Source organism: Armigeres subalbatus, chromosome 3 (genome assembly GCF_024139115.2).
Source record: "Armigeres subalbatus isolate Guangzhou_Male chromosome 3, GZ_Asu_2, whole genome shotgun sequence".
NCBI classification, from domain to species: Eukaryota; Metazoa; Arthropoda; class Insecta; order Diptera; family Culicidae; genus Armigeres; species Armigeres subalbatus.
The window spans coordinates 299,859,220-299,879,584 of NC_085141.1; the positions used below are offsets into that span (position 1 = coordinate 299,859,220).

Consider the following 20,365-nt stretch of genomic DNA (forward strand, 5'->3'; position numbering starts at 1 on the left):
TCACTGGGCGTTAACGGGTTAAGGATCCGAGTTAATTTCTTCAGAAAGATGAACCCCTCGTTAGTTATACACGAAATCATTTTAATAAACCGTATTCAAGTTATTGTATTAAATAATTCAAGAATTTTTGTATTGGTAAATTGTACATAACTTTTGATAGAAAAAACATAAACCTGAGATTTTTGGACACAATGCACAATATAAGCTAAGCTTTCCATCGATGATTTATTCAAAATCGGTAGTTGTGTTCAAAAAGAAAGTTGTGCAAATTAAGGATACACTCTTTCTCTTTCCAATGATATGCTGATCTCTATGGTCGGTTGAGAAGTGTTGGAGTTATGACAGTTTTGGTAAGTCAAGAATTGACAAATATCGAGGGGTCCGTTAGAATGATTTCGTGTATTACTAACGAGCGGATCATCTTTCTGAAGAATTTAACTCGGATCCTTAATATACTCACCGAAAGAATATAAATTAAGACGTTTTTAAGAACATCGTGCAAATAGTGGCCCGGTCTCGGCGAGAATTACTCATTGGCTACTTACGTATTGGCTACCGCTTCTACCTTATAAGGTCGTGGGCAAGATTTTTTTAAGTACAGGTTATCCGACTTCGTCAGTAGATGGGAATAACCAGCGGGGGGGGGGGGGGGAACATACATTTTCAGTGCAAAACGTAAACAAACGAGCATAAATTCCATACAAAAATCCAAGATGGCTGAGTTGGAGATATTGACAAGTCGGATAACCTGTACATAAAAAAATCTTGGCCGTGGCTTCAAATTCAGGATCGTCTCTTTCCTTCTTTGTGTTTCTATCTGTGTTTCACGTTGTATCAAAAGGATTCCTACTGTTATAACCTTCCACACTAAAAATTCCAAAACCTCCCGTGGCACCTATGAGAGGTCGTAGAGTTCTCTGCATCTTTCTTAAGTAGGTGTCCAACTATTCATCCTTCCCTTTCCTCAGCATTCGCCAGGACGTTGCCAGGACAGATCTTGACTATTGGAGTAGGCATTGCTTCCATCTAAGAGATGGTGATTAGTCCCAAATCAATATTTGTGGTAACGGATGGAAGTGATGCTGCTCTCATACAATAGTCCAGGCTTGTTTGGGCAAATTGCTTAATGCTAATACTAATTTTCAAAATATTATTTAACAAATCCGAAAGAATGACTAAAAGGAATTTTATGTAGTTATTATTTTATTAATTAGGATATTTTACATTTATTTTTTTATTTGTTTAATTATTCAGGCCGATACACACATTAGAAAAAATCCCCCCACCTCTTTAAGATTTTTTTATATTCATAAATAATCTAAGGGGACAACAATAAAATTTCTTGTAGGAATTCGAGGAGCTTTTTTATAATTTTTTTTTTATTTCAATGTTCATTTTTTGTTATCCCAAATATGATCAATATCATATTTTTCAAATATGTTGGTCGGAGACTGGTTAGACATAATTGACATCAATTTGCGAAACATATTGCAATTCGTTATACTTTTTTACAATTTAAATCGTGACAAAGAAAACTTCTACTTTTATTATTAGGTTAAAGATTACAATTACAATTTAAGTGTGTATGTCGAGTTGCAATTCAAAGATTCCACAATTGTTTAAAAAAAATATTGTATAATATATGACTATATAGACTGAGGAAAATGGACGTATGGTTTTCAATCAAACGCCTTATGAAAATTTGCCACAAGGAATCGGTATGAATTTCAATATGCTGCCTTATGAATGATGATTTTCATTTGAAAAAAAGTGAATTGCGGCAGACTGGGTTCGAACCATAGACGTCGGGGTCGGGAGGCCGGTACGTAGACCACACGCCCATCGACGCTTGATTACTCGGAGAGGTAACTGCGTATAAGAAGCACTGTTAGTGGAGTAATCAGTCGAAGATTCATAAGGCGCCAGTTATGAATTTCGATAGTCCAGTTCGCTGAGTGTATACGTATAACCACCGCCGAGTGGTTGAGATTTTCAAATAAATGAAAGATTTTTAAAGCCGCACAGATTACTAATTTGACATTTTATTGCCCCAACCAAGCACAAGTGATCGCCTACTTCAGCAGATTATACATTAGGTGGTTACTGATTTTCGGAACGGGCAAAGCCTCATCAACGGACCGACAGAAAATGAAAGTGAAACCGGTGAAATGTCTTTTATTGAAATTTCAACCGTCACTCGACATCTGATGGGGCAACGACATAAGGCATCCCTGATCCCACTGCTGATTACATGTGTGGTTAGTGTTCACCAAACAACTCAGCGGGGGGACTTTACCGGCGAACAAAGGGAACTGCAATCCGAGTGGACATTCGGCGAAACTCGAAACGTGTGCTATGAATAGGGCGCGACTTTCGTTTTTTAAATGGTAATCTGATCTGATCAAGAGCGAGTTTACCATTTGCTTTTGCCAAACAAAATGTAGTAAAACGGTTCATTACTTAGTAGTTTTATGTTTTGATCCGAACATCAACCAACAAAAAAGAGCATTTAGGCCGAACTAGCTACAATAATTAGTAATTTGACAAAACAATAAAACGGAAACATTTATCAAATTTATATGAACCAGAAAAATCTGTATTTGTCATCATACAGTATTTAATTGAAGATATTTGAGTGGTTTAATATTTGACTCAATCTTCAGTGTCTTACGAAACACTGGATATGAAGTTACAATTTCATTCAACTAAATAAGCTTCAACGGGTTCAATCTTCAATTTGATAACATCAAAATATGTATTATACTCATTTTTATCTATCTAAGACGAGTTTAGTACTTTCCATTCAATTCCACTACGTTTTGTTATCTTTTCAGATACGAATTTCGACCTCAACTGTGAGGCTGTCTTCAGTGTCTCGTACTTGACTCGACAAGTACGAGACATTGAAGATGGTGATCGAAATGCGTATCTGTAAAGATAACAAAACATGGTGGAATTAAATATAAAGTACTAAACTCGTCTTAGACAGTTGAAGACATCCCACCAAAATAGCTTAGATATTTTTCCTCATATTGATGTTAGATTTTGATCAAGGTAACATTACTATCAACCAGAAAAAACGTTACATCAGAACGAAATCAAAATCATAATTTGGTGATAATATATGATAATAATCTTTAGTGGATTTAAGGTAATCACCACTTCTTGTCCTGCATGAAATGCACCAATGTAATGTTGCAATGTTGGTTTCATTACACCATGATATACAATACCTCACGTTATGTTATCCAAAATTAAAGCTTAATGTGAAATCGGACAAAATGATCATAATAAATCCAATTCAATGCTAACAACAAAATATGCTTTCAATCTACTCTCATCAACTATGATACCAGACTGTGCGCGGGTAACCATCGTAGAAAATGCCTCTGAAATGCTGAAATTAAGCTAATTGATCCCAGAGAACGGATTCTGAACAACCCTAGCCACCAAACTATTGACCCTGCTTCCACCAAGCAGGCAAAATTTCTCCAACTTACCTTCAGTCAAGGTCTCCCTCGACCTACGGTTTTCTCGGCAGTCTCTTCCTTTTCTCGCCTCTCCTCCAGCACCGGCAACGCGCTTAATTCGTACCCATGGAAACCGGTTCCAGCTGTAGCGAGCTTGTGCCAAGTTCCGAATGAGTCATGTTAGCAACGCACCATCAAGTACCGTACCGTTTGACTTGTTCGGAACCAAGTTTCAAGCGAGGAACAACACCGTCTGAAAAAAGAATCGAGAAAAAGTACAATGAATGTAGAGTTGGCTCTTAAGGTTAATTAATCGAGGAAAAAATAAATCCCAACACCACCGTTCACGACGATGTTTGCGTACCGCATAAAAAGTCAATGTCAATGTCGTTCAAAATCGGGCGGAACATGGTTCGTTCCGGTTTACAACGATGACGATGCGAAGACGACGACGGTCGGTCGTGGTCCTATTTTGTTTGCTTTTTGCGGCATTATGCTGCGTCGGTCGCTGTGAAGAGCAAAATTGCGCGACGAAATCGGGTAAAAGTGTGAATGACATGCAGCAGGCGCCTGCAGCCGGAGAAACCTCAATTATGCATGCATTGTCTGTGGACTCCGGCACAATATGGGTAGGTACACAAATATAGCCGACAGGTGTAAATTTGCGAAAATAGTTTCCCCTGTGGGTTGTAGGAAATTATCGTGTAAAATGCTTTCGCTTTCACGTGCCTATCTCCGGGGCGGAAAAATATTTAAATTTGAAGCGAAGAGTTAATTTTTCAACCAGATAAATATCTGAAGCTGGAATATTCAGCTTTTTCACAAACATTAGACCGCCAAAAAAATCGGCTTTCCAGTATTTCTAGTTTACAAACACCACAACCACAGAATTCTGCGAACAGCTCTCCGTTTTCGCTCATTTCTCTAAGACCATGGCGTCTTACGATAGGCTCATGACACGAGTTGTCGGATCTGATTTTCGCATTGAAGTCCCCATTGTAGATCGGCAACATTGGCATTGGTTGGCGCATAACATTGGATTATAGTAAGGTTCCGGACCCGTGTCCTAAATCTGGCAACGATTTATCCTTTCATTTATCAGGCAGGGTGTGCCTGGGCGCTTAATAGTAGGAATCGAACTCCACGATTCCGGGGACCGTGTTCACATCGTATACCAAAGTATAGCAGAATTTGTCCCGACGGCATTCTGTGCTCTCCAAAGTTTGGCCAACAAACTTCACTCAGTCTCAGGATCTCAAGCTTCATGCGGCGTGCTTCATTGGCAAGTTGTGGCAATTTACCCTGCTGGACTAGGGTTAAAACGTACATATCATTCCGTAAAATCATGTCGGATTCTCGAACAAATTGATGTTTCGGGAACCGTAGGTTCCCTATACACGGGGGTGGGGCTGCAGTATATCTTAGGTATAGCTTCCGGGAAACAGCATTTCATACTCAGCCGCTGTATGCCAGAACAGACGCTGTTGGAGCCGCACCTTCTTGGTGAACGTACGCTCTAACAGTCTAAAATTGTAAATTATTTTATTGGACATTTGATGCAATGTCTCAATATTCAAAATTCTATGAAGTTCATTGGTACTATACCATGGAGGAAACTTCATAATCATTTTCAAAATTTTATTTTGAATCCTCTGGAGTGCCTTCTTTCTGGTATTGCAGCAACTAGTCAATATGGGAGCAGCATACAACATGACTGGTCTAAAAAATTGTTTGTAAATCAAAAGTTTGTTCTTAAGACAAAGTTTTGATTTTCTGTTTATAAGTGGATATAGACATTTAATATATTTGTTACATTTGGCTTGAATGCCTTCAATGTGATTTTCAAAGTTATTTTTCATTCATAGTGACAATATGTCTGTTAGAAGGTTTGAAATAAGAAGCTCTCGGCCTATGTGGGAAAATTATAAGCTGAGTTTTGGAAGCATTCGGGGAAATTTTCCATTTTTGTGACACGAAGGCTTCGCCCTTTGGCTGATAGACCTGTGTCATCTGCAAACGAAGATTAGTGCTGTCCAATGAGAGCTTGAAGTAGCTCGAAGTTTCTCCCTGTCCTGCTCATGCCCATTTGTTGACAAGAAAGAACGAGCAGGACGGGAACAACTTCGAGCTACTTCGAGCTGCTCATTGGACAGCATTATTGTTGACACCCTGGTGGTAAATCAGATATGTCAGAAGCAAAAATGTTTAACAATATGGGCCCCAGTATGTTGCCTTGGGGAACACCGGGTCCGCGACGTAATGCATAAGTACGGTAGGCATAAGTACGGTGGGCATAAGTACGTTAGGCATAAAGACGTTAGGCATAATGGACGTTAGGCATAATGTACGTTAGGCATAATGGACGTTTTGCATAATTCTGCCTTCTTTATGTCATATCGTCATAACGTCCATTATGCCTAACGTCTTTATGCCTAACGTAGTTATGCCTAACGGGGTATACCCGGGAACACCAGCTCTTACAGGTAATCTATCAGATTTGGAATTCTGATAGTTTACCTGCAGTGAGCGATCTGATAAATAATTTTGGATCAGTTTAATAATGTACAGAGGAAAATTGAAATTCATCAATTTTACAATCTATCCAAACACTGTCAAGTGCTTTCTCTATATCAAGAAGAACAACTCCATTCGAATATCCTTCATATTTCTTGAGTGGTATTAAATTCGTAACTCTTAATGGTTGAATGCTTATGGCGGAAACCAAATTGCTCATCAACAAAAATAGAATACTCATTAATATGAACCATCATTCTATTTAAAATAATCTTTTCTTATTGAAACTTATTGAAGAAAGCAAACTGATTGGGCGATAACTAGAAGCATGGTTTCTTGTCCGGCTTAAACATTGGAACAACTTTGGCGTTTTTCCATCTATCTGGAAAGTATGCCAATTGAAAACATTTGTTAAATAAATTAACCAAAAAGGATAAAGAGCTCTCAGGGAGTTTTTTGATAAGTATGTAGAAAATACCATCATCACCCGGAGCTTTCATATTTTTAAATTTTCTAGTAATAGATCTCACTTCATCCAAATAAGTTCCCAACGAAGGGTCAAAAACATTCTCTTGATTTAGAATGTCTTCGAAGCTCCGTGTAACCTGATCCTCAATTGGACTAGTGAGACCTAGATTAGAATTATGGGCACTCTCGAACTGCTGAGCCGCGGGCACGTCGGGGGTAACTACTCCAACGGAGCAGATACAAAAACGGGGGAGAGAGTCTCCAGGGGATGAGATCCCTGGGGCTGCTCCAAAACGCGGAGAGTTACTACCCCGAGCAAGGCTAGTGGGGCTTGGAGGCTGAACCCCGGCCGGGTACCTCCAAAACCGGGGGAGGAAGGACCTGGAAAGGTCTGTCCACCCAGGAAAGACGGTGGTAAGGGGTTACGGCAGACAGAGAGCTATCAGCCGCCCCAGACCAGGGAAATAGAGGGGGATGACGCCTACTGGGCTCTGGTAAAGAACAAGTGGAAACCGAAGACGTCAAGGGCCAAAAAGAAGGCCCAGGCGAATGAGGGTAGTAAGAAGTCTAGGGTAGGAGCCAATCGCTCTAGGGGCGATGCCCTAGTCATCAAGACGGACGAGGCTAAGTACTCGGACGTCTTGAAGGGGATGAGGAGTGACTTCAAGCTCTGTGAACTTGGCCCCGACGTACGTCGAATAAGACGTACCCGGATGGGCGAGATTATCCTCGAGCTGAAGCGGGGCGACTCGCAAAAGGATGCCGCCTACAAGAAGTTGGCGGAGTACGTCTTAGGCGAGACGGTCAAGGTGAGGGCACTCACGACGGAGGTGAATCTAAGGGTTAAATACCTGGACGAGATCACCGAAGTCGAAGAGCTCGTCACGGCACTGCGGCGACAGTGTTAAGTGGAGACGCCCACCGCAGCCGTTCGACTACGGAATGGTCCGGCAGGGACGCAGGTAGCATTGGTTCGGATCTCTGAAGTGGACGCCTCCACGGTAGACCAGTTAGCGAGCGCCAAGGTGGGATGATCGGTGTGTCATGTGGGCCTATACGAGCAACCCGCAGTATGCTGGAACCCGGGGCACAAGCCATAGGACTGCAAAGGCCCTGAAAGAAGCAAGATCTGCCGACGCAGCGGATTGGAGGGACATAAGGCACAATGCTGCACGAACCCTCCCAATTGTTTGATTTGTTCCAGCAAAGCTGTGAACAGCAAGCACCCCATGGGGGGTTCGAAGTGCCCGGCGTTTAGGCGTGCTGCAAAATCACAGTGCAGATAACGCAGCTAAACCTGAACCACTGTGATGCAGCCCAGCAACTGCTGTGTCAGACAGTTGCTGAATGGGGGACGGATATCGCCATCATAGCGGATCCTTACCGGGTACCCGCCAGCAACGGTAATTGTGTCACCGATGAGTCTAAAATAGCGGCGATATGGACAACGGGGAAATACCCAGTCAAAGAGTTGGTGTCTTCGACACACGAGGGCTTCGTCATTGCCAAAGTCAACGGGGTCTTCTTCTGTAGCTGCTATGCGCCTCCTCGATGGTCGATCAAGCAGTTCGGTCGTATGCTGGATTGTTTGACGGCTAACTTGATGAGGCGTAGGCCGGTGGTGATAGCGGGGGACTTCAACGCTTGGGCCTTGGAATGGGGAATCCGTTCCACGAATCAACGGGGGCAGATCCAAAAGTACCTACAGCTGGAACGGGGCCGAGTCGATTATCGACGTTACGTTCTGGAGCCCTGGCCAAACGAGTAGTTTGAACTGGAGGGTAGATGATGGCTACACTCACAGCGACCACCTGGCCACCTGGTTCGCTACAGTATAGACTATACGACCAGCATTCAGCGGACGGAAGAAGGGTGAGGCCTAGCCCTCGTAAGTGGAAGACATCGTACTTCGACGACGAGGAGTTTAAGGAAGCGCTCTGCCGCAATCACAATACTCTCGGTGTGAACGGCGAGCAGCTGGTAACAGTACTCATGCGACGCCACCATGCCTAGGAAAGTCCACCCCCCTAGCAGCACAATTCAGACCGATTTGGTTGCAATAACTCATATATGACTGAATTTTGTCGTATATGAGAAATATAAACTTATTTGCAACATGTGTGTTGCTCGGGCCTTGGCGGTCATTGCTGAGGCTCCCGAGATGTTCAGATCATGCAGAGATGCCTGGACGAGGGAGTCTTCCCTGAAGCATGGAAAAGGCAGAGCTTGGTCCTATTGCCAAAGCCGGGAAAACCACCAGGGGATCCATCGGCATAAAGACCAATATGCCTGCTTGATACGGCGGGCAAGGTGCTCGAGAAAATCATCCTCAACAGGTTGTTGATACGCACGGAGGGTGCGGATGGTCTATCGAGTAATTAGTTTGGCATATCACGCTGAAGGTCTACGGCGAATCGATCGAAGTTGACTGCAGCCCACTCGATCGCAATTGTGGAGGAGTGGATGAGTTCCAGGAAGCTAGAACTGGCTCTCCACAAGTCTGAGGTGGTTGTTGTTAACAACCTAAAGTCGGAGCAACATGCGGTGATAAGGGCAGGCAACTGCGCGGTCAACTCTGAACGCTCCATCAAACTCTTGGGGGTAATAATCGACGATAAGCTCACCTTTGGTAGCCACGTCAATTACGCCTGCAAGCGTGGCTCCACAGCTATAGTGGCATTGTCCCGGATGATTTCCAATAGCTCTGCGGTTTATGCCAGCAAGCGCAGCTTCTGGCTAGAGTCCCTCTGTCCATACTGAGGTATGGGGGGCCAGCTTGGGGCACGGCCCTGCGTATTAACTGCTACAGACCAAAGTTAGAAAGTACATATAGGCTCATGTGCCTAAGAGTTGCGAGCGCGTACCGCACCGTGTCGCACGATGCACTTTGCATCATCACCGGTATGATGCCTATTGACATCGTTATCGGTGAAGACATAGAGTGCTTCGAAATGCGCGGCACGAGAGGCATCCGTAGGACTGTCAGGTTGGCCTCAATGGTCAAATGGCAGCGTGCGTGGAACAGTTTCACTAAGGGTAGATGGACACATAGGTTGATACCGGAGATAGGTACGTGGGTCGAGAAGCACCATAGGGAAATCACTTTCCACCTGACCCAGGTCCTTACAGGCCATGGTTGCATCAGACAGTATCTACACCGGTTTGAACACTTGGCCTCACCGTGCGCAGGTTTAGAGGAAATGGCGTAACACGTGCACGTTTTCGCATAATGCGTGACCACTAGAGTGATTCAAATTTTGACTTTTTTGCCCCCGGATACTTAAAGATTGCATTTGTCTTTTTATCAACCCACCTGAATTTTTAGCTGATTTGGATGTAAATTGAGTGAGCATGCGCAGTTTGAAATTTGTATGAAAATTGCTATGAAAACAGTAACTTTCATGGAAAACCGTTCCCCAACGCTTCCCTTTAAGCTCTAAAAACATATGAGTACATCGGCAACATAAGAAATTTTACAAGGAAACAGGCCGTCTTTGTTGCGAAACGATTTGATGCTCGCAAGAAAAGTTATTAAGGAAATATTGAATCGTGGGAAATTCAATTTAACACGCAAAAGAATAACATCAATATCAATAATGAGCACTTTTGTTTTATTCACAACTTTGCTTCCAAACGACAAATCGCTTCGCAATAACAACTGCCTTCCAGCTTGAGAAGTATTCTATATAGCCAATGTGTTGATTATATTTAAATAGTTCATGGGCCATCTCACGGAACGGTCTTCCACATAAGGATCAGTTTTCACAGTAATTTCCATACAAACTTCAAATGACGTGTGCACAGTCAAATTACATCCAAAATTGCTAAAAAAAATTAGGAGGATTATTAAAATGGAAAAATGCAATCGTTTAAGCATCGTGGGGCAAAAAAGTCAAAATTTGTATCACTCTAGTGACCACATGCTTGCCACATGTATCGTCGCTTTCGCGGCGTCGGTCAACTGGGCGGGTTCCGAGCCCGAGGACGGAAAGAGGTCCTCGTCAAGGCTGGGGCAGGCGTGGGCACCGCGTCGGCAAGTCCCTCTGTGTGTTGGCGAATAGACCCTGTCGCAGAGAGGTCAATTTGGGGTGCACGCAGCATCATCATTCTTGATACCAGTCGTGCAGAGGGTAGCAGGCGCGAAGTCGACCCTTTCCACCTTCCGAGGACATAGGGCGTGGTAAGGCCACCTGGAAAGCCGGCAACGCGCTGGCACGATACCATGGAGTTCTTCTTAAAAAGTGAGTCACGATGTTCGGTGTTGAAAGGACACCCAGCTAACCTCGAGGGTGCGTTGTGCGCTGGCCCCCCTTTGAAGCATTACTTTCTGGTTGTACCGAAGGGAAGATGGGCTTGGTGGCAATGGACCAGTGCTGTAGTTGTGAACTAAAAGCTAGTTAGTCGGCAAAAATTGGGGGCGTTACCACACATAGGCAATAGAGGGGGCGCACACTAAAAAATAACTCCAATACAAAAAAAATTGAAAATGGTTTTCGGACTCCGCAGAAAGTCAGAACGTCATAAAGCGCCTTCCATGACCAAAATGAAATCTACAACCACAAATTATAAATAAAGACCCAGGTACTGAAAGATTGAGCAATACATCAGAGGGTGGGTTGGGGATGTTTTGTAGTTGCCATACTCCTAGGTGCAGGGGCCCATGGAGTGTCAATTGGCACATCAGGATCAATACCAGTGAAGTCCTGATTATGGCATTATGGCCGCGTGTTAACGACAAGATATCGCAGTATTAGTAATTGGATTTTGTAATATTGTGAAAGCGAAGGCTGGCAGTCGGACATTCAACTCTTTTAGTAGTGTGACCCTGACTTGAATCGGCGAGTGGGCTAATGACTAGCCTGTCTTCCGCCCGTTCGTGGTGAGCCTTGCGGCACGCTGTCTAATCCTGGCACCAAGCTTTTGCTGCTGGGTGGGATTAGGCTCAGATGCCGTTTCCTGACTTGCGCTGAACTGGCTCTGAACATGTAGGTGTAAACCAATGCATGAACACCTTGCATACCGATAGGCATGCAAAGATAATTATGGGATCTTTGAGGGCGACTACTCCAGTAGGATTCGACGACAGCCACAAGGGGAGCCTAACAATAATGAGTGATTCAAAAATTAATTCTACCTAACGATAATGAGTGATTCAAAAATTAATAATTAATTAATAGCCCCAGAGTTTCCCCAGCAGTGATGGGGTATAGCCCTATAAACACGCTCGGCAAGTGACTACTGGATGTGGGTGGAGGCCGATCATCTCGATAATATAATCGAGTTCGCGAGTGCAAGGCAGAACATCAGTAAGGAACTGAAACAGAACCTTCGGATGCTTCGCCCGAGTCGCAAGACAAGAACAGGACGCATTTATCAGGGTGGTGGGAAGAGAGAAGGCCGACAAAGGTGACCAAACTGATGCTTTCTGCTTCCTAAGAAGAGCGACTATGGCCCAAAAGGCGATTGATTTCGCCCTGACGGCCTCATTGGCCGGCCCGAAACAGCTAAGGCAGCAATCCGGCGAAGGCGCTCAGAGCAAAGCCAAACGACGTGCGACCATATAGGCTAAACGTTGTCTGGACGGAACAGATTGGGATTTTTTTATTGGGATTTTAACCACTGCGACCATTAAGTTGATCTATTGTGGTAAACAGATTGGTGCCAGCCGGCCGGTGACATTGGCACAAGGAACCGAAAATCCATGGCAACTGGTCAGTAGGGCAAAGCGAAAGTCGAGCGTGTCTCGACCTGCAAAGAAAACAAAGGATAAAGACGAGGCCTTGTTGGTGAAAATAGATAAGGAAAAGTGCACCGAAGTCCTTGAATCGATGCGAGCGGCAGAAAAGCTTTCGGTGCTAGGTCAGGACGTGCGAAGCGTCAAGTTGGCCCAAGAGATCTTGGGTGACGACGTCAATGTGAGGTCGTTGGGGGCGGAAGTGACCCTCCAGTTCAAGCAACTGGACGAGGTTACGAACGCGGACGACGTCGTCTCTGCCATCAGAGAGCAGTGCGGCACAGAGGTTGAGCAGACCTCTGTACGCCTAAGAGGTGGTACCTCTGGCACGCAGGTAGCCTACCTTAGATTAGTCACGGAAGCCAAAAAAAGGCGTAGAGAATGGTAGTAGAAGATCAGCTGGTCAGTATGCCCAGTAAGCAAACTCCAGCCGCCATCAGTGAACAAGTGCTATTCGTGCTTAGAGTCGTGGTACAAGTCCTACGACTGTATGGACCTAGACCGTAGTAACCTGTGTCATCGTGCGTTGTGGTGATGAAGAGCACAAGGCGCAGGAATGCGATAAGGCACCAAAGTGCCTCAACTGCGCCAACAAAAAGCAAGGCTGCAACCACGTTTTGGGTGGACCTTCGTGTCCTATCGGAGAGACAAACAAGAAGAAGCCGTGCTAGTAATACAATTGAATTTTAACCACTGTACATCTGTTTAGCAGTTGATGTGGCAGTCGTCCTCCTGTTCGACCCGTGCAACGTTCCTGTCGTCAATTAGGTGACGAACAGATTTAAGATGGCAGCTATTTGCACAACGGGACGGTATCTGGTCCAAGAGGTGGTACACTCTTCCGCTGGGGGTGTCGTGATGGCCAAGATCAAAGGTGCTTACCCATACGCTTAAACCTGGTCAAATGTGCACTATGAACGCATTTTTGATGCGCAGATTGCCCAAGTAGCACACGCAACATCTTCAAAAAGCACCTTGTTTCTATTCAGTTTCATTAAAGGCTTTGGAAAACATCAGAGCACGAAAAAGTTGCTGACATCTTGATGCAGTTCGAGTTGTGTTCAATGTTTCATTAACATTGCAATGCAGTAAGTGTTTGACATTTGGAAACAAACAACCAAAGAATACTGCACTTTATGTTGCAAACACGAAACAAAATCATCAAGTTACATATTTTTTACCAAGTTGAGTGTGTCTTCGTGTTTAATTTAGCATCGTTCTACGTTTTGACAACTCACATTTTTTTCCGGTAATGGTGCAAATCGAGTCACAGAAAACCCGAGTACAAAACTTTATAACCGTATGGTTTTTATCGTGAGTCAACATGCAGTCCCTTCGAAGTGTTGAATGGTGCTGTGGTAGAGTGAAGGACTATCAATCACAAGATCCATAAATCGAATCCAGTTTTCTATTTTTATTTTATTTTTTTCCGCAACATTATCGCAATTTTACTGTAATCGAAGGATGTTTCCGTAGGCTCCACCTCTTGCGCTTTTTAGATTGCAAGAGAGTTATATTTGATGGCACATACGCAAAGATTGTTTCTTTCCAAATAGTTGCAACACAGTGGAATGTTCAGTAGTGAAACAAGCTGTGCTGCTTGGGTGGTATTCAAATATGATTTTTTCATCAAATTCTGTATGTAAACATTTGGAATCATCTATAATTTTAATATTCCTCTTTGTGGATCACATCATATCCGGCAACGGAAAGTGCTTCACATCGTCTTGCATAAATTAAGTAAGCTAATGTTACAATATAAATGTTACACTGCTCTAGCATTTTGAGAAAATTTTAATTATAATTTTGAAAATAAAAATTAACTCGAAGCAAAATATAAAGCTTGTTAGTCGCCGACTAACCCCGACCCCCCGCAACTACAGCACTGCAATGGACACAATTTAGCGGGTCGGGGATGCAGTCCTGCCTCCCTCGTTTGCTGTTGGAGGTGGTCCCTAACCCCGCACTTCCTGGACAACCCAGGATATCTGTTGAGCAGAATGTCTGTTGAGTCGATCGGTATATAACACTATGGGTCTCCGAGTCTTCTAAAAATAGTTTGTTTTGGGAGCGAACGTGTAGCCTTTACGTATACTTTGTATACGAGAAAGGCAAAAACATGAACTACATATTTTATATTATACATTAGTAAACGAATTTTATTAACAATGCTTAAGATTGTATACGTGTATTAGTCTTAAGGGTTTGATCAGTTTTCAGGCATGTGTTTATTTTGCCATGTTCATCAATCGGACAAAAAATGGCTTGGTATATAGACTACTATTTTCAGTTACATTTTTCATCAGAAATCAATGATTTATAATAAGAACATTTTTAGTTATCGTATGGATGCTTACTGAGTATGATTGTTAAAATATATTTATTTTATCAAGATGGCGAAAAATAGTACATCTACCCTAGTTTCTTCACAGCGCATTTCGCCACAACGCATTTCATTTCACACACACAGACATAACCTCAATTCTTCGAACTGAGCCGAATGATATATAAAAATATAGATCTACAGGCCTCCTATGAAAATAATGTTTTTGGAGCTAAAATAGATGTAGCCTTTTGGTGCACTTAGTGAACGAGAAAGACAAAACTACACTCACTTCTCGGCACACCTGGACCAATGCAGTTCTCATTTTACCATCCTCAGCGCGGGAAGCAGGTTCGGGAAGGTATGTAACTTGATAACTACCATTTATCTGTACAAGTGGTGTCACCTACTTCACTCCTAGTACGAGAGAAAAAAAACACGTTTTCCAAATGTTTGCCTACAGTACTCCAACGTGAAAAGAATCCCCGATGATGCTGCGCTCATGGGAAGCTCGTTGGATTTTTTCAAATCAGTCTCGCTTCCAAATGAACAGTTTGCATTACATGTTGAAGATGGCACCGGCTGGTTTGACAAATTGAAAGAAGAGTGTGTTGACACACTTCGATAAATGGGTAAACGATTTTGTTTTCAGATCAATAGACCGGTCTGTTGAATCTCTACTCGTTTATAAAACTAGTGACTGGATGAGCAATGGTAAAAAACTGTGCATCAATAGGATTATTTTTTTACGAAAAGATCAACGTTCAGTATATCAATAGCAAAGCACATACATATGATTTACAATAGTTTTCCTACAGCCGGGAAACTTCAGCAATAATGGCTATCATAATTTTCATTTATTGCACCGTGAATTGAATTGATCTGGACGTGACCTCGCCAACATCACTCATATCGCAAAACGAACAAATGATAAACTCATTGATCAACCAACGACAATTAACGATTTGACCTGCAATAATTATTCATTTGGTTTGATTTTCTCGCACATTGACAAATCATCAACAATGGAGACCACACCCGGCATAGACCATTTGCAATGGTGTGTTTCTATCGATCGAAGTACGCTATCTCCTGGTATTATATTGCTGAGAGTTTTTTAATTATGATTGCCGATATACTGCATGCTTTTTTAACAATATCTGAATAAGCAGCTTAAATGGCTTTGAGAATCATCTAATTTTGAACTTGTTTAAATTAAATACTGAATCTAAATACTGAGTTACGAATTGTAAGTTTTCATCAAATGCATGAAGTGAAGAAAACGATGAACACGGAGTTCTACTTATAGCACCTTAATTGTCGAATAGTTTATTCAAAATGCCCAGTAGTAATTCGAATAAATTTTAAACTGATAAATATTAGAAAGACCGTATCTGAAATCTCTGATTTTATTTAATTCTCATGTCCCGCAACCGCATGAACATATCAATTATTCACATCACAATCGCACTTCAAATTCCTATTTTCAGTATCGTACGAAATAGCAGCTATACCGCTTCCAACATGTGATTTCCTATGCACAGCAGCAGTCAACAACCGGTGAACCAACCGAAAAGGTCATTTTATTTTGCAACGTCCGATTTTCGACGGGAAATGTTTCGGACATCCCACCTTGATGACGGCGACGAGACAAAGCTGCAGATCAGTGTCATGTTTTCCCGCTACTTGCACAATTGTTGTAAGAGCCCCGAATCACACCGCAGCGCATCCCGCTTCTCCTCACTCCAGCTGCAGCTCGGCTTGGTGTTTAATGCCACCTAGTGGAGTAATTGGTGACAATTAGAGTCGGATGAAAGTGAAATCATTCGGCGGACTTTTCGTCAGTCAGGTTTTATTTTTGACTTTCGCTCGATGATGTCTTTCGGTTTGGCAGTTGGTTCACGTCGCAAGCCAGAGCAGCACTATTGCGCATGGATAGATGGAATGAAGTTAGGGAAGCACCCATCAGGATTGACGGACAACCATGTCCGCATATCTCGCATAAGATACGAATGCAATCCCAGTTGCATGGGACGGCGAGGATGGTACACTGAGATGCGACGGCAAATGGTAACAAGATGTTTTTGGTAATCGAGCAAAAGAGAAACAAAAATCGCAATTCCGGCATTGGTGGGCAATGGTTGGATGAACATTGCACGTATTTGTGCAAAATTAGTAATCTGTGTGCAGCACTCAGGTGGCATACGATCATCGAAAAAAGTGATAAACTGTACAAAATGGGTATTTACGCCTCCAGGCAAGACAGATGCGATGCGATGCGCCGAGTGACGGACGAAAACGAATTACATGAAATAACCACCGATTTGAAATTTAAACGGAGCAGGACTTTAGTTATAATTGAAGATTTGTTGTTGTTACCATAATGTTTAAAAATGTGAACTAATTTCTATTCCACACACTCTGTTTTTGCAGTGAATTATCTTTTTGACATGATGAACAGTTCGATAATTGCAAAAATTAATACTTAATATAAGTTTTGTATTTGTATTTAAGGTGGTATGTTGGCAAATAGGATATATGGAACTTAAGACAAATTTAGTAATCGTTCAAGTTAATTTATGTCAAGTTAATTGGTTAATTTATGTCAAATAAGTCTTTGACAGCTGATGAGACCGACAGTGGCCGACATAATAAAGTCTTGGTTTCCATAAGCTGATAATATTACTAAAAGTTTGATCAGAATCCTGACATGTCATAAGTTTTACCATAACCCATTTCAACCATATTTATTCACAGGGTAAGAAATATAATTTGGCAAAATTTCGCGTCTTCTGAACTAATTTTATAGTTCTTCCCTGGATGTCTTACCAATCTTATAAAGTATCATCAAGTTCGCCAGTTATGATTCTAAGAATGCTCATTGCTTTTCTTTGCTCGTCAAAACAAATCAAAATGCTTTGCGTACCACCATTTTACGACTGGACGTGTCTACCTGTCCATCTTACTATTTTCTTCGTGAGAACTCTTTGATGTGTAATACCTGTAAAGAGAAGAAAAAACACTTATTATTATTTTTTATAATCTTTATTTAGGAGACTATTAGCCCAAGGATGGCTCGTCTCCGGACAACACTTATTAGAAAATGATTCTTAATTGATTGAAGAGTATTTAGTGACATGATTTCGCACATCTTGAAGAATATTTAGTTCATGTTGTATGGAAAAAATAATTATTGAATTGGATTTGGATTGGATTTAGATTGGATTTGAATTGGATTTGGATTTGGATTTGGATTGGATTTGGATTGGATTTGGATTGGATTTGGATTGGATTTGGATTGGATTTGGATTGGATTTGGATTGCATTTGAATTGGATTTGGATTGGATTTGGTTTGGATTTGAATTGGATTTGGATTGGATTTGGATTAGATTTGAATTGGATTTGGATTGGATTTGGATTGGTTTGGATTGGATTTGGATTGGTTTGGATTGGTTGGATTGGTTTGGTTGGTTTGGATTGGTTGGATTGGTTTGGTTGGTTGGTTTGGTTGGATTGGTTTGGATTGGTTGGATTGGTTTGGATTGGTTTGGATTGGTTTGATTGGTTTGGATTGGTTGGATTGGTTTGGATTGGTTTGGATTGGTTGGTTGGATTGGTTTGGATTGGTTTGGATTGGTTGGATTGGTTTGGTTGGTTTGGATTGGTTTGGATTGGTTTGGATTGGTTTGGTTGGTTTGGATTGGTTTGGTTGGTTTGGATTGGTTTGGATTGGTTTGGTTGGTTTGGTTGGTTTGGATTGGTTTGGATTGGTTTGGTTGGTTTGGATTGGTTTGGATTGGTTTGGTTGGTTTGGATTGGTTTGGATTGGATTTGGATTGGTTGGGTTGGATTGGTTGGTTTGGATTGGTTTGGATTGGTTTGGATTGGTTTGGATTGGTTGGATTTGGATTGGTTTGGTTGGATTGGTTTGGATTGGATTGGTTTGGTTGGTTTGGATTGGTTTGGATTGGTTTGGATTGGTTTGGATTGGTTTGGATTGGTTGGATTGGTTGGATTGGTTTGGATTGGTTTGGATTGGTTTGGATTGGTTTGGTTGGTTGGTTGGATTGGTTTGGATTGGTTTGGATTGGTTTGGATTGGTTTGGTTGGTTTGGTTGGTTGGATTGGATTTGGATTGGTTTGGATTGGTTGGATTGGTTTGGATTGGTTTGGATTGGTTTGGATTGGTTTGGATTGGTTTGGATTGGATTTGGTTGGTTTGGATTGGTTTGGATTGGTTTGGATTGGATTGGTTATTGGATTGGTTTGGATTGGTTTGGATTGGTTGGATTGGTTTGGATTGGTTTGGATTGGTTTGGTTGGTTTGGATTGGTTTGGATTGGATTGGTTGGATTGGTTTGGTTGGTTTGGATTGGTTTGGATTGGTTTGGATTGGTTTGGTTGGTTTGGATTGGTTTGGATTGGTTTGGATTGGTTGGTTGGTTTGGTTTGGATTGGTTTGGATTGGTTTGGATTGGTTTGGATTGGTTTGGTTGGTTTGGATTGGTTTGGATTGGTTGGATTGGTTGGTTTGGATTGGTTTGGATTGGTTTGGTTGGTTTGGATTGGTTTGGATTGGTTTGGATTGGGTTTGGATTGGTTTGGATTGGTTTGGATTGGTTTGGTTGGTTTGGATTGGTTTGGATTGGTTTGGATTGGTTTGGATTGGTTTGGTTGGTTTGGATTGGTTTGGATTGGATTTGGATTGGTTTGGTTGGTTTGGATTGGTTTGGATTGGTTTGGTTGGTTTGGTTGGTTTGGATTGGTTTGGATTGGTTTGGTTGGTTTGGATTGGATTTGGATTTGGATTGGTTTGGTTGGTTTGGATTGGTTTGGATTGGTTTGGATTGGTTTGGTTGGTTTGGTTGGTTTGGTTTGGTTTGGTTTGGTTTGGTTGGTTTGGTTGGTTTGGTTGGATTTGGTTTGGATTTGGATTGGTTTGGATTGGTTTGGTTGGTTTGGATTGGTTTGGATTGGTTTGGTTGGTTTGGTTGGTTTGGATTGGTTTGGATTGGTTTGGATTGGTTTGGATTGGTTTGGATTGGTTGGTTTGGATTGGTTGGATTGGTTTGGATTGGTTTGGATTGGTTTGGATTGGTTTGGATTGGTTTGGTTTGGTTTGGTTGGTTTGGATTGGTTTGGATTGGTTGGATTGGTTTGGATTGGTTTGGATTGGTTTGGATTGGTTTGGATTGGTTTGGTTGGTTTGGTTGGTTTGGATTGGTTTGGATTGGTTTGGTTGGTTGGATTGGTTTGGTTTGGTTTGGATTGGTTTGGATTGGTTTGGATTGGTTTGGATTGGTTTGGATTGGTTTGGATTGGTTTGGTTGGTTGGATTGGTTTGGATTGGTTTGGATTGGTTTGGATTGGTTTGGATTGGTTTGGATTGGTTTGGATTGGTTGGGTTGGTTTGGATTGGTTTGGTTGGTTTGGATTGGTTTGGATTGGTTTGGTTGGTTGGATTGGTTTGGTTGGTTTGGATTGGTTTGGTTGGTTTGGATTGGTTTGGATTGGTTTGGATTGGTTTGGATTGGTTGGATTGGTTTGGATTGGTTTGGATTGGTTTGGATTGGTTTGGATTGGTTTGGTTGGTTTGGTTTGGTTGGTTTGGATTGGTTTGGATTGGTTTGGATTGGTTTGGATTGGTTTGGATTGGTTTGGTTGGTTTGGATTGGTTTGGATTGGTTTGGTTGGTTTGGTTGGTTTGGATTGGTTTGGATTGGTTTGGTTGGTTTGGTTGGTTTGGATTGGTTTGGATTGGTTTGGATTGGTTTGGATTGGTTTGGATTGGTTTGGATTGGATTTGGATTGGTTTGGATTGGTTTGGTTGGTTTGGATTGGTTTGGATTGGTTTG

The 20,365-nt window shown here is 42.2% G+C and overlaps 1 protein-coding gene across 1 annotated transcript in view; it reads right to left on the bottom strand.

Moving 5' to 3' along the window:
* Positions 1–20,365, bottom strand: part of LOC134224959 (myosin-IIIb-like) — a 411,175-nt gene that overhangs the window by 325,332 nt on the left and 65,478 nt on the right. The window contains exon 2 of the mRNA XM_062704650.1: positions 3,501–3,723. The gene's annotated coding sequence lies outside the window, so the exon portion shown is untranslated. The remainder of the gene's footprint in view (positions 1–3,500; positions 3,724–20,365) is intronic.